The sequence below is a fragment of the Candoia aspera genome, chromosome 4, assembly GCF_035149785.1.
Source record: "Candoia aspera isolate rCanAsp1 chromosome 4, rCanAsp1.hap2, whole genome shotgun sequence".
In the NCBI taxonomy this organism is placed as follows: Eukaryota; Metazoa; Chordata; class Lepidosauria; order Squamata; family Boidae; genus Candoia; species Candoia aspera.
In genome coordinates this window covers 111,874,319-111,885,624 of record NC_086156.1, presented here as the reverse complement: position 1 = coordinate 111,885,624, position 11,306 = coordinate 111,874,319, and positions in this window count along the sequence as shown.

Here is an 11,306-nt window from a genome sequence, read left to right as displayed (position 1 = left end):
AAGCCATGAGGCCCAATTAATAGGCCACAGATCAATTTTACATGCACATCCAAGTCTCAAAGTTGGAATATATATAACTGGAAGCCTGTAGAATGTTTCTTATTGGTTTGGTTTTTACCTCAGCAGCCGTACTAATTACAATTATTGGTTTTTTTGGGGGTTGCCATTTTGTATGGTCTTCTTATGTGTTATTAGCTGCCCAGAGTTGATTCATACAAATACTAATAAAAATGCCTCTCCTACACTTAATCCGTGGACTGAGAAACAAAAATAAATGACTTTTCATTTTCCAGACAATTCAGTTTGTTCTATATTTAGCAAAGCCCATCTGTTCTCATCTCAGATGTGGCTTCATGGTGAGGAATGTAATCTCTTGGGATGTTAAATTTCTCTGAATTGCCTTCAGTGGTCTCTCAGGAAAATGAGAGTAAAAGTAACGATGCCTCCGAAGTCAGACAAGGCCTGCAGACCCTTCCTTGGTTCCCCTCCCCCTCCCCCACCCCACACATATGCAAAGCCATTCCGAGTGGCAACACTGCCCCCTGGTGGAAAACGTGAGGCAGGCAGGCATCTACTTAACTTTCCAGAGAGATTCTTGCATTAAGGAATGGGAATTAGGGCTCAAAGGAAATGAAATTGCTCCAGGAAAGTTAAGCTGGTCTAGGGAGTAATCAAAAAACGTACTTTTGTTATATCACAGGAAATTCCTTTTGATGGGTTATTCTATGAGATACTGTATTTTCCTGAGGTCATGTATTCTTATTTTTTTCTCCTCAATATCATGAAATCATGTAAAAATGAGTTGGGAAGGACCATCTCAGTCGTCTACTACAAACCATCCCTAACTGGTGGGGAGCCAGACCCTCCCTGCAGTCCTCCAACAAAAAGAGGCTGTTCCAGCCAGATTGAAGCAGCTCCCCCTTGTTCTTCCCTTGCCCTAGTTTTACTCCAGGCAGACCGGGTTGGAACGGCTTATCATTGGTCAGAACCTGCTCTAAAGCAGTTCTGTATTCTCTCTGAGAGGAGAATAATTCTTAGCACCTCTTGTTCTTCTTCTACCATTCATTTGCAAAGGATTTTGCCAAATATGAGACCTAGAGGAAAACATAAATTTATCCTCTTTTTATTTTTATTTTTTTCTTCAAACTGTATCCCACTTTTTTTACATAAATTCCATCTCTACATTCACCGGACCCCTTTTGGCCATTTCCTATCCTTCAATTAAAGCAGAAGCTGTCACTGAATATACAGTCCTCAGGATAAAAGAGGCACTCAGTGCATTGCCTTCCACCTTTCCTTGGACATATATTCCAGAAAGGAGAGGAGAGGAGAGGAGAGGAGACAAAAAACAAAAATGTTGAGTGAAAAAATGACTCAAAAACAACAAGAAACTTTAATAACTAAATAGGTTTTTACAATAGAAAAATAGATTAGATACTTAGGAGTAATATTATCAACAAATAATAATATATTATTTCAAAAGAATTATGGGAAAATTTGGAAGGAAATAAAAATTGATATGGAAAGAAGGGGAAAATTACAACTATCTTTGCTCGGAAAGATATCCAAAATCAAAATGGATGTATTACCAAAGGTCCTATTTCTTTTCCAAACATTACCAATCCTAATCAATGAAAAAAATATATAAACTATGGCAAAAAGAAATCTCAAATTTTATTTGGCAAGGAAAAAGAAGGGAATTCAGTTTAAATTATTACAAGATGCTAAAGAAAGAGGAGGGTTGGGGTTACCAGATCTTAAATTGTACTTTGAAGCTTGTTGCTTTCTGTGGATAAGAGAATGGTTAACGTCAGAAAATCCAAACCTTCTACAGTGAGAGGGACATGAATTTAGATGTGGGTGGCTACATCTATTTGGACTGAAAAAGTAAAAATGAACAAAGAATTGAGAAATGATACTATAAGAAAAGTATTATTGAGGGTTTGGGATAAATATAACAGTAGATTATTACCAAACATACCAATGTGGATATCACCACGAGAAGATTTTGCAAGGAGGGAAAGTTTAGGTGATAAGATAAAATGGTTAAGATATAAAGATATAATCAAATATGAACGAGATACACCTATGCTAAAAACAAGAGAAGAAATAGAAGGAGGAGGACACCGGTGTCATTGTTTCACATATATGCAGTTATGTGAATGATTTAAATGAGATAAAAAATTATATAAATTTTAAAAAGAAAAAAGTGAGATCGAAAAACAGTTATATATAAATAATGAGCATATTATGACAAAGATGTAGAAAATGTTATTACAATTAAATCAAGAAGATGAACAGGTCAAAGAGTGTATGATTAATTGGGCAAGAAATTTTGGATATAATATTTTGTTAGATAACTGGGGGAAAATGTGGACAAAGGGATTAATATTTATTTGTGTTATCATTTAAAGGAAAACTTGTATGAAATGATTTAGAGATGGTACCTAACCCCACATAAATTAGCAAAATTCTATAAAAATGTTTCTAATATATGTTGCTTCAGCAAAGGATCGTTACCTTGTCGTGGTGCTGGAGCTTGAGCACCTCAATGATGCCATGAGCTAAACCGTGAAGGGCCACCCAAGACGGGAAGGTCATGACAGAGAGGTCAGACTAAATGCGATCCCTGGGGAAGGTAATGGCAACCCACCCCAGTATTCTTGCCGTGAAAACTAAATGGATCAGTACAACCAGAGATATGTCGGTATACCATCGGAAGGTGAGACCCCCAGGTCGGAAGATGGTCAAAATGCTACTGGGGAGGAACAGAGGATGAGCTCAACTAGCCCCAGACGTGATGACGCAGCTAGCTCAAAGCCGAAAGGACGGCTAGCGGCCGACGGTGCTGGTGGTGAACGGCGAATCCGATGTTCTAAGGATCAACACACCATTGGAACCTGGAATGTAAGATCTATGAGCCAGGGCAAATTGGATGTGGTTATTGGTGAGATGTCAAGATTAAAGATAGACATTCTGGGCGTCAGTGAACTGAAATAGACTGGAATGGGCCACTTCACATCAAATGACCACCAGATCTACTACTGTGGACAAGAGGACCACAGAAGAAATGGAGTAGCCTTCATAATTAATAGTAAAGTGGCTAAAGCAGTGCTTGGATACAACCCAAAAAACTACAGAATGATCTCAATTCGAATTCAGGGCAAGCCATCTAACATCACAGTGATCCAAATATACGCCCCAACCACAAATGCTGAAGAAGCTGAAGTAGAGCAGTTCTATGAGGATCTGCAGCACCTACTGGACAACACGCCTAAAAGAGATGTTATTTTCATCACCGGAGACTGGAATGCTAAGGTGGGCAGTCGAATGACACCTCGAATTACAGGTAAGTATGGCCTGGGAGAACAAAATGAAGCAGGACATAGGCTGATAGAATTTTGCCAAGACAATTCACTCTGCATAACAAACACTCTCTTCCAACAACCTAAGAGACGGCTTTATACATGGACTTCACCAGATGGACAACACCGAAATCAGATTGATTACATCCTTTGCAGCCAAAGGTGGCGGACATCTGTACAGTCGGTAAAAACAAGGCCTGGAGCTGACTGTAGTTCAGATCACGAACTTCTTATTGCACAATTTAGGATCAGACTAAAGAGATTAGGGAAGACCCACAGATCAGCTAGATATGAGCTCACTAATATTCCTAAGGAATATGCAGTGGAGGTGAAGAATAGATTTAAGGGACTGGACTTAGTAGATAGGGTCCCGGAAGAATTCTGGACAGAAGTTGGCAGCATTGTTCAGGAGGCAGCAACAAAATACATCCCAAAGAAAGAGAAAACCAAGAAGGCAAAATGGCTGTCTGCTGAGACACTAGAAGTAGCCCAAGAAAGAAGGAAAGCAAAAGGCAACAGTGATAGGGGGAGATATGCCCAATTAAATGCAAAATTCCAGAGGTTAGCCAGAAGAGATCAGGAATTATTTTTAAACAAGCAATGCGCGGAAGTGGAAGAAGACAATAGAATAGGAAGGACAAGAGACCTCTTCCAGAAAATTAGAAACATTGGAGGTAAATTCCAGGCAAAAATGGGTATGATCAAAAACAAAGATGGCAAGGACCTAACAGAAGAAGAAGAGATCAAGAAAAGGTGGCAAGAATATACAGAAGACCTGTATAGGAAGGATAACAATATCGGGGATAGCTTTGACGGTGTGGTCAGTGAGCTAGAGCCAGACATCCTGAAGAGTGAGGTTGAGTGGGCCTTAAGAAGCATTGCTAATAACAAGGCAACAGGAGATGACGGCATCCCAGCTGAACTGTTCAAAATCTTGCAAGATGATGCTGTCAAGGTAATGCATGCTATATGCCAGCAAATTTGGAAAACACAAGAATGGCCATCAGACTGGAAAAAATCAACTTATATCCCCATACCAAAAAAGGGAAACACTAAAGAATGTTCAAACTATCGAACAGTGGCACTCATTTCACATGCCAGTAAGGTAATGCTCAAGATCCTGCAAGGTAGACTTCAGCAATTTATGGAGCGAGAATTGCCAGATGTACAAGCTGGGTTTAGAAAAGGCAGAGGAACTAGAGACCAAATTGCCAATATCCGCTGGATAATGGAAAAAGCCAGGGAGTTTCAGAAAAACATCTATTTCTGTTTTATTGACTATTCTAAAGCCTTTGACTGTGTGGACCATAACAAATTGTGGCAAGTTCTTAGTGGTATGGGGATACCAAGTCATCTTGTATGCCTCCTGAAGAATCTGTATAACGACCAAGTAGCAACAGTAAGAACAGACCACGGAACAACAGACTGGTTTAAGATTGGGAAAGGAGTACGGCAGGGCTGTATCCTCTCACCCTACCTATTCAACTTGTATGCAGAACACATCATGCGACAAGCTGGCCTTGAGGAATCCAAGGCTGGAGTTAAAATCTCTGGAAGAAACATTAACAATCTCAGATATGCAGATGATACCACTTTGATGGCTGAAAGTGAAGAGGAACTGAGGAGCCTTATGATGAAGGTGAAAGAAGAAAGTGCAAAAGCTGGTTTGCAGCTAAACCTCAAAAAAACCAAGATTATGGCAACCAGCTTGATTGATAACTGGCAAATAGAGGGAGAAAATGTAGAAGCAGTGAAAGACTTTGTATTCCTAGGTGCGAAGATTACTGCAGATGCTGACTGCAGTCAGGAAATCAGAAGACGCTTAATCCTTGGAAGAAGAGCAATGACAAATCTCGATAAAATAGTTAAGAGCAGAGACATCACACTGACAACAAAGGTCCGCATAGTTAAAGCAATGGTGTTCCCCATAGTAACATATGGCTGCGAGAGCTGGACCATAAGGAAGGCTGAGCGAAGGAAGATCGATGCTTTTGAACTGTGGTGTTGGAGGAAAATTCTGAGAGTGCCTTGGACTGCAAGAAGATCAAACCAGTCCATCCTCCAGGAAATCAAGCCAGACTGCTCACTTGAGGGAATGATATTAAAGGCCAAACTGAAATACTTTGGCCACATAATGAGAAGACAGGACACCCTGGAGAAGATGCTGATGCTAGGGAGAGTGGAAGGCAAAAGGAAGAGGGGCCGACCAAGGGCAAGGTGGATGGATGATATTCTAGAGGTGACGGACTCGTCCCTGAGGGAGCTGGGGGTGTTGACGACCGACAGGAAGCTCTGGCGTGGGCTGGTCCATGAAGTCACGAAGAGTCGGAAGCGACTAAACGAATAAACAACAACAACAACAATATATGTTGTAAACATTCACAAAAGGATGGAACATTTAACCATTTATGGTGGACCTGTAAAAAAGAAGAAAAATTCTGGGAAAAAATACTTGAGATGATTCAGAAAATTCTTAAGATAGAAATTGTAAAAAAAAAACAGAATTATTTTTCTTAGGTATAATGGAAGTGGATTAAGAGAGAAAATATGGTAATTATTTATAATATACGATCAAAGTACCTGGGATTATATATGCACAATATTGGAAAAAGGAAAATATACCAACAATAGAGGAGTTGTTAATGAAGATATTGGAGCTAGCAGACATGGTGAAATTAACCATTTTAATAAAAGAAAAAAATATTACGAGATTTAAAGAAATCTGGCAACCGATATTAGATTACCTGTATACAATCTAATATCGGTTGCCATATTTAGCATAAGAGCGTTACAAAGATAACTATTTGTAGATCTATAGCTACGAAGTCAGCAACCATGTTTTAGTATGTTGTTATTATTATCGTCTTTCTTTTTTATATTTGTATACGTGGTGTTAGGTGTATTCTAGAATGTTATATACGTTGACAATGTTTTATGATTTTGTATTCTATTTTAACGAATAAAAAGTTTACCCCAAAATTAAAGAGACTAAAGGTCAAGATTGTTAAACATAAAGGGAAGGAATATAAAGTTGGTTTAACTGAGGGGGCCTGTCTCACCCAGCTCATTCCATAGCTGCAGAACCTGAACCCAGAGGCTTGGCAGGAGAGACGGAGGGACTCTCCAGGCCTTCTCAAGTCCCCTCCAGACTCCACCAACTGGCCCTCAGACTGGACACCTACAAAGAAACGTGTTTGGGTGAAACCTCCTGTATACAAGAACAGCAAATTGAAGCAAATTCTATAGAGAGGTCAGAATTACCTCTGAGGATTACTACTAAGGACACCAGGTTTAGCCACAGGATCATTTTTGCCCCTGCTAATGAACAAAGGGGAAATACAGGACAGGATTCAGGAAAGGGTGCAACCTTTGTGCTGGTGGAGGTAGCATGAAGGGGAAACCGTGGGGCTCCTTTGAAGGGGAAATGGTGTCCTGATTTACATATCGCTCTGGATAAAAGCACCCCTCAGGCCATTGGGGTTTGATTTCTTTGCACACAGCTTTCACATATGAATTTGAATGGATGGAAACATCTCAGAACAACCAAGAATTTAACTGAGGAGAGATGGCGGTATTCGGAGAACCAAATGGGAAAAGAACTGAAATATTGATCAAGGAAGAAATGTAGTTAATGAGTCCCTATTTGTACCTCTCAAGAAACTATAATATTTGTATATAAAAGCTTCCTAGTACATTCTCTTGCCCTAATATTTCCTTCTTGTACCTGTCATGGGATCTTTTTAAACTATTCCCAATTTGATTGCCTCAGGCTCAAAAGATCCCCCCAAAGCAGCAGAACCTATGACAATTGGAGTTTTTGTATTAATTCATTTCATTCATTCATTTCCTGTCCTGCCTTTATTTTTATTTTATTTTTTTATTAATAACTCTGGCAGTGATCTTACCAAATACTCCCTCCTCCTCCCATTCTCCCTACAACTGCAACCCTGGGAGGCGGGTTGGGCTGAGAGAGAGCGACTGGCCCACGGTCACCCAGCTGGCTGTCAGGCCTCAGGCAGGGCGAGAACTCACGGCCTCCTGGATTCTAGCCCATTTCCTTAACCACTAGACCTGCCTGGCTCTCCCTATAAGGGGTGGGGTGATGTTTTATTTTAAGGAAAGAAACAAAACATATCTAAATACAAAAGTGAAACTTACAAATTTCTATGTCAGTGTTCTCCAGGGCTATAGATTAATATCCTAGCTTATAGCCTATATTACTAAAGAGACAATATCATACAGTGTTACCTATTATTACTTTGCTATACTCTGTAATATTACTTTTACGCTATACTATTGATTGAATCAAATTGGAGAGCGGCTCTACAGAAAGGACGGTTTTTGCCCGGCTTCAAACTCACTTCCTCTCACTGTGTCCCTTGCATAGTAATAGACTGCCGTGTCCTCTGGCTTCAGGCTGCTCATTTGCAGATACAGCTGGCTGCAGGAATCGTCCCTGGAGATGGTGGTGCATCCCTTGACTTTGTCCAAGTAGTAGGTTTCTCCATCGTAATCTACCTTTGCAATCCATTCCAGTGCTTTCCCAGGGTCCTCTCTCAGCCAGTGCATGTAGGAGCATCTGAAGTCAAAGCCGGAGGCTTGGCAGGAGAGACAGAGGGACTCTCCAGCCCTTATCAGGTCCCCTTCAGATTCCACCAACTGGACAACAGACTGAACTCCTAAAAAAAAAAAAAAAACTTGTTTTAATAAGCTCTCCTGCATACAAGAATTAAAATGGAAAGAAGCCTTTCCAAGGCCCTCATTGCTTTGAACGGTCATTAAGCAATCAGCTGTTAAGTGAGGACTTCCTCTATATTGATGTGGAGGGAATAAGGAAAGAGCAACAAGTAGAAAAGAACTAAACTGGGGAGGGGTGGCGATATTGAGAACCAAAGGGGACTGAACTGCAAAATATCTCAAGGAACAATGGTTGGTAAGGAATCGATATTTCTACCTCAGCTTAAATTTTAGCTTTTTAAAAACGGCCAAGTATATTCCACTGCCCTGAGATTCCCTTCATCTCCCCTTCCGAAGTTCTAACCACTGTGGGAAGGAAATCTCGTCATCTTCATTCAGAGCTGGGAATCAAAATGCTCAGGCCGTTCTGTGAACAGGTTGAAAGTTGATTTTCGAAGATCTGGTAGAACAACAGCAGTGGCCACAGTCTGGAATTTCCTTCCAGAAATTTATGTGGACAAGCTTTGCGATTCTTATGTGAAAATATTTCTGCCCTCTAGCAATGTCCGTGCAAGCGCACTTGGCCGGTGGATGGAAAGGGGGCACTCTCTAGGAATTCTGGGAAGGAGCAATTCCCCGGCGTTTTGTGGGGGGCACTCTGTGGGGGGGGGGGGTGCTGGGTCAGGGTTCCCTTTGCTTGGGGCAGTTTGGCTTCCTGCCGATCTGGGAGCTCTTCGTGTTTGGCGCTGCTAGATCGGAAGGTGAACTTTCTGGAGAAGTAATCTTTTGTGGAGATCTCTTCGGCCTGGGAAGAATGTTCACCTGAATGGGTCATTTTATTTGAAAGATCTCTGGCCAAGTCTGAAAGGGATCTTTTGTCAGAACAGCTGGGTGCTTCCTGTTCCCTTTTCACCTTTTGCCTTGCTAGAGGAGGGAAATCTGTATGGTGGGAAAAGGAGCATTTGGGGCAGAAAGTAAGGAGGAAGAGAGAGATCTTGATTCCTTATGAAACCACATTACCCACTGGGTCTTCCAAGATCAGCTGTGGGCTCTCACTTCATACTGTGGAGATTTGCTGCTGCTCATTCTAACTACACAAACTCAACCTTCTGTGACTGAATCAACTTGGCGGGTTGTTCTTAGGAATGGAAGGTTTTTGCCAGGCTTCAGACTCACTTCCTCTCACTGTGTGTCTTGCACAGTAATAGACTGCCATGTCCTCCGGCTTCAGGCTGTTCATTTGCAGATAGAGTTGGCTTTTGGAGTTGTCCCTGGAGATGATGAAGCGTCCCTTGACGTTTTCCGAGTAGTTAATAGTACTGGAATCGTACCTTATGTAAGCCACCCATTCCAGCCCTTTTCCTGGGGCCTGTCGCACCCAGTACATGCTGTAGTCACTGAAGGTGAACCCAGAGGCTTGGCAGGAGAGACGGAGGGACTCCCCAGGCCTTCTCACGTCCCCTCCAGACTCCACCAACTGGGCTGCCGATTGGACACCTAAAATTAAAGTTATTGCAATGAGTTCTCCTGTATACAAGTATTAAGATGGAAAGGACCTGAATATGATAGAAACAGTTACCTCTGAGGACTGCTAGGAAGGACACCAAGTTCAGCCACAGGATCATTTTTGCTCCCTCCAATGATTGGAGGGGAATTGACAGGTGAGGATTTGGGAGACTGCAGGAACTTTGTGTTGGGGGGTGTAGCCTGAAAAGAGAAACCACCCTGGGGCTCCTTTAAAGGGGAAATTGTGGCCTGATTTACATATCACTCAGCATAAAAGAGCCCCTCAGGGCATTGAGGTATAGATGTCTTTCAACAGACCTTTCACATACAGGACATAGGAGAAAGGGCAGTTTAGACTGGAATAATTAAAGCAAGATCTGACAGACCCTCCTCAATTCAGCTAAGGGTTTTAAAGTGATAGGAAGAAATCATGCCGTGAAATTTCCTTAAATAGCCTCGTTAGACCCCGGACATGGAAAGGATGGCACATCGGAGATCAGGATGGTTGCTCCACCGTGGTTCCCTTGACCACGTTCTTTGGAAGACCCCCAAAATAAGTGAATGAGGACCAAGCCATAAGGACCAATTTATAAGCTACATTTGAATTTTACATAAACATCCAAGTCTGAAAGTTGGAATTAAAGAAAAAAAAATGTATTGGAAGCCTGTACAGTGTTCCTGATTAGTTTGTTTGTTTTTTATTCGGCAACTCTATGGATTACATACTGTATATGGGGGGGGGGGGGGGGTCGGTTCCCATTTTGTATGGTCTTCTTATGGGTTATTAGCTGCTCAGAGTTGATTCATAAAAATACTAATAAAACTCCCTATCCTACACTTAGTCCGTGGAATGAGAAACACAAATAAATGACTTTTCATATTCCAAACAATTCAGTTTGTTCTATATTTAGCAAAGCACATCTGTTCTCAACTCACATGTGGCTTCATGGTGAGGAATGTAATCTCCTGGGATGTTAAATTTCTCTGAATTCCCTTCAATGATCTCTTAGGAAAATGACAGCAAATGTAATGATGCCTCTGAAATGAGACAAGGCCTGTAGACCCTTCATTTATTGCCCTCCCCCACCCCCACCCCCACCCCACACATATGCAAAGCTCTTCAGTGTGGTGACACTGCCCCCTGGTGTATAACCTGAGGAGGGGAGGCATCTCCATAACTTTCCCAGGAGATTCTTATATTGAGAAATGGTAATTTCTTTCATTTCTCAGAAGAAATGAAAGAGTTCCAGGGAACTAAAGCCGGTCCAGGGAGAAATCCAAAGCTGCTCTTTTGTTATATGATAGGAAATTCCTTTTGATGGGTTATTCTATGAGATATTGTACTTTCTGGAGATTGTGCAATCTTATTTTTTCTCCTAATATCATGAAATCATGTAAAAACGAGTTGGGAAGGACCATCTTGGTCATCTTGTTGTAATGATTGCCTATTCCAATAAAAGGAGTCTCATCAGTAGTTACTAGAGAAAACTAATTTATTGAATGAATAGTATGCAAAGTACAAAGAAAGCTGAGAATGAGCAAAAGCGCGCCAAATGCAAACTTAAAAAGCCTTGCTCCCGTTGCGAACCCTCCCCTCAGGCTAGCATAGCAACCACCCCCCCAGATGCTAGCAACCGTTAGAATTGGCCTGAGAAAGTAACCTTGAACAGCAGAGATAACCCAGACATTCCAGAAGATTACAAGTCAGCACAAAGGAAATTTACCAGTGTGGCCAGGCAGGCATGCAACTGCAGATAT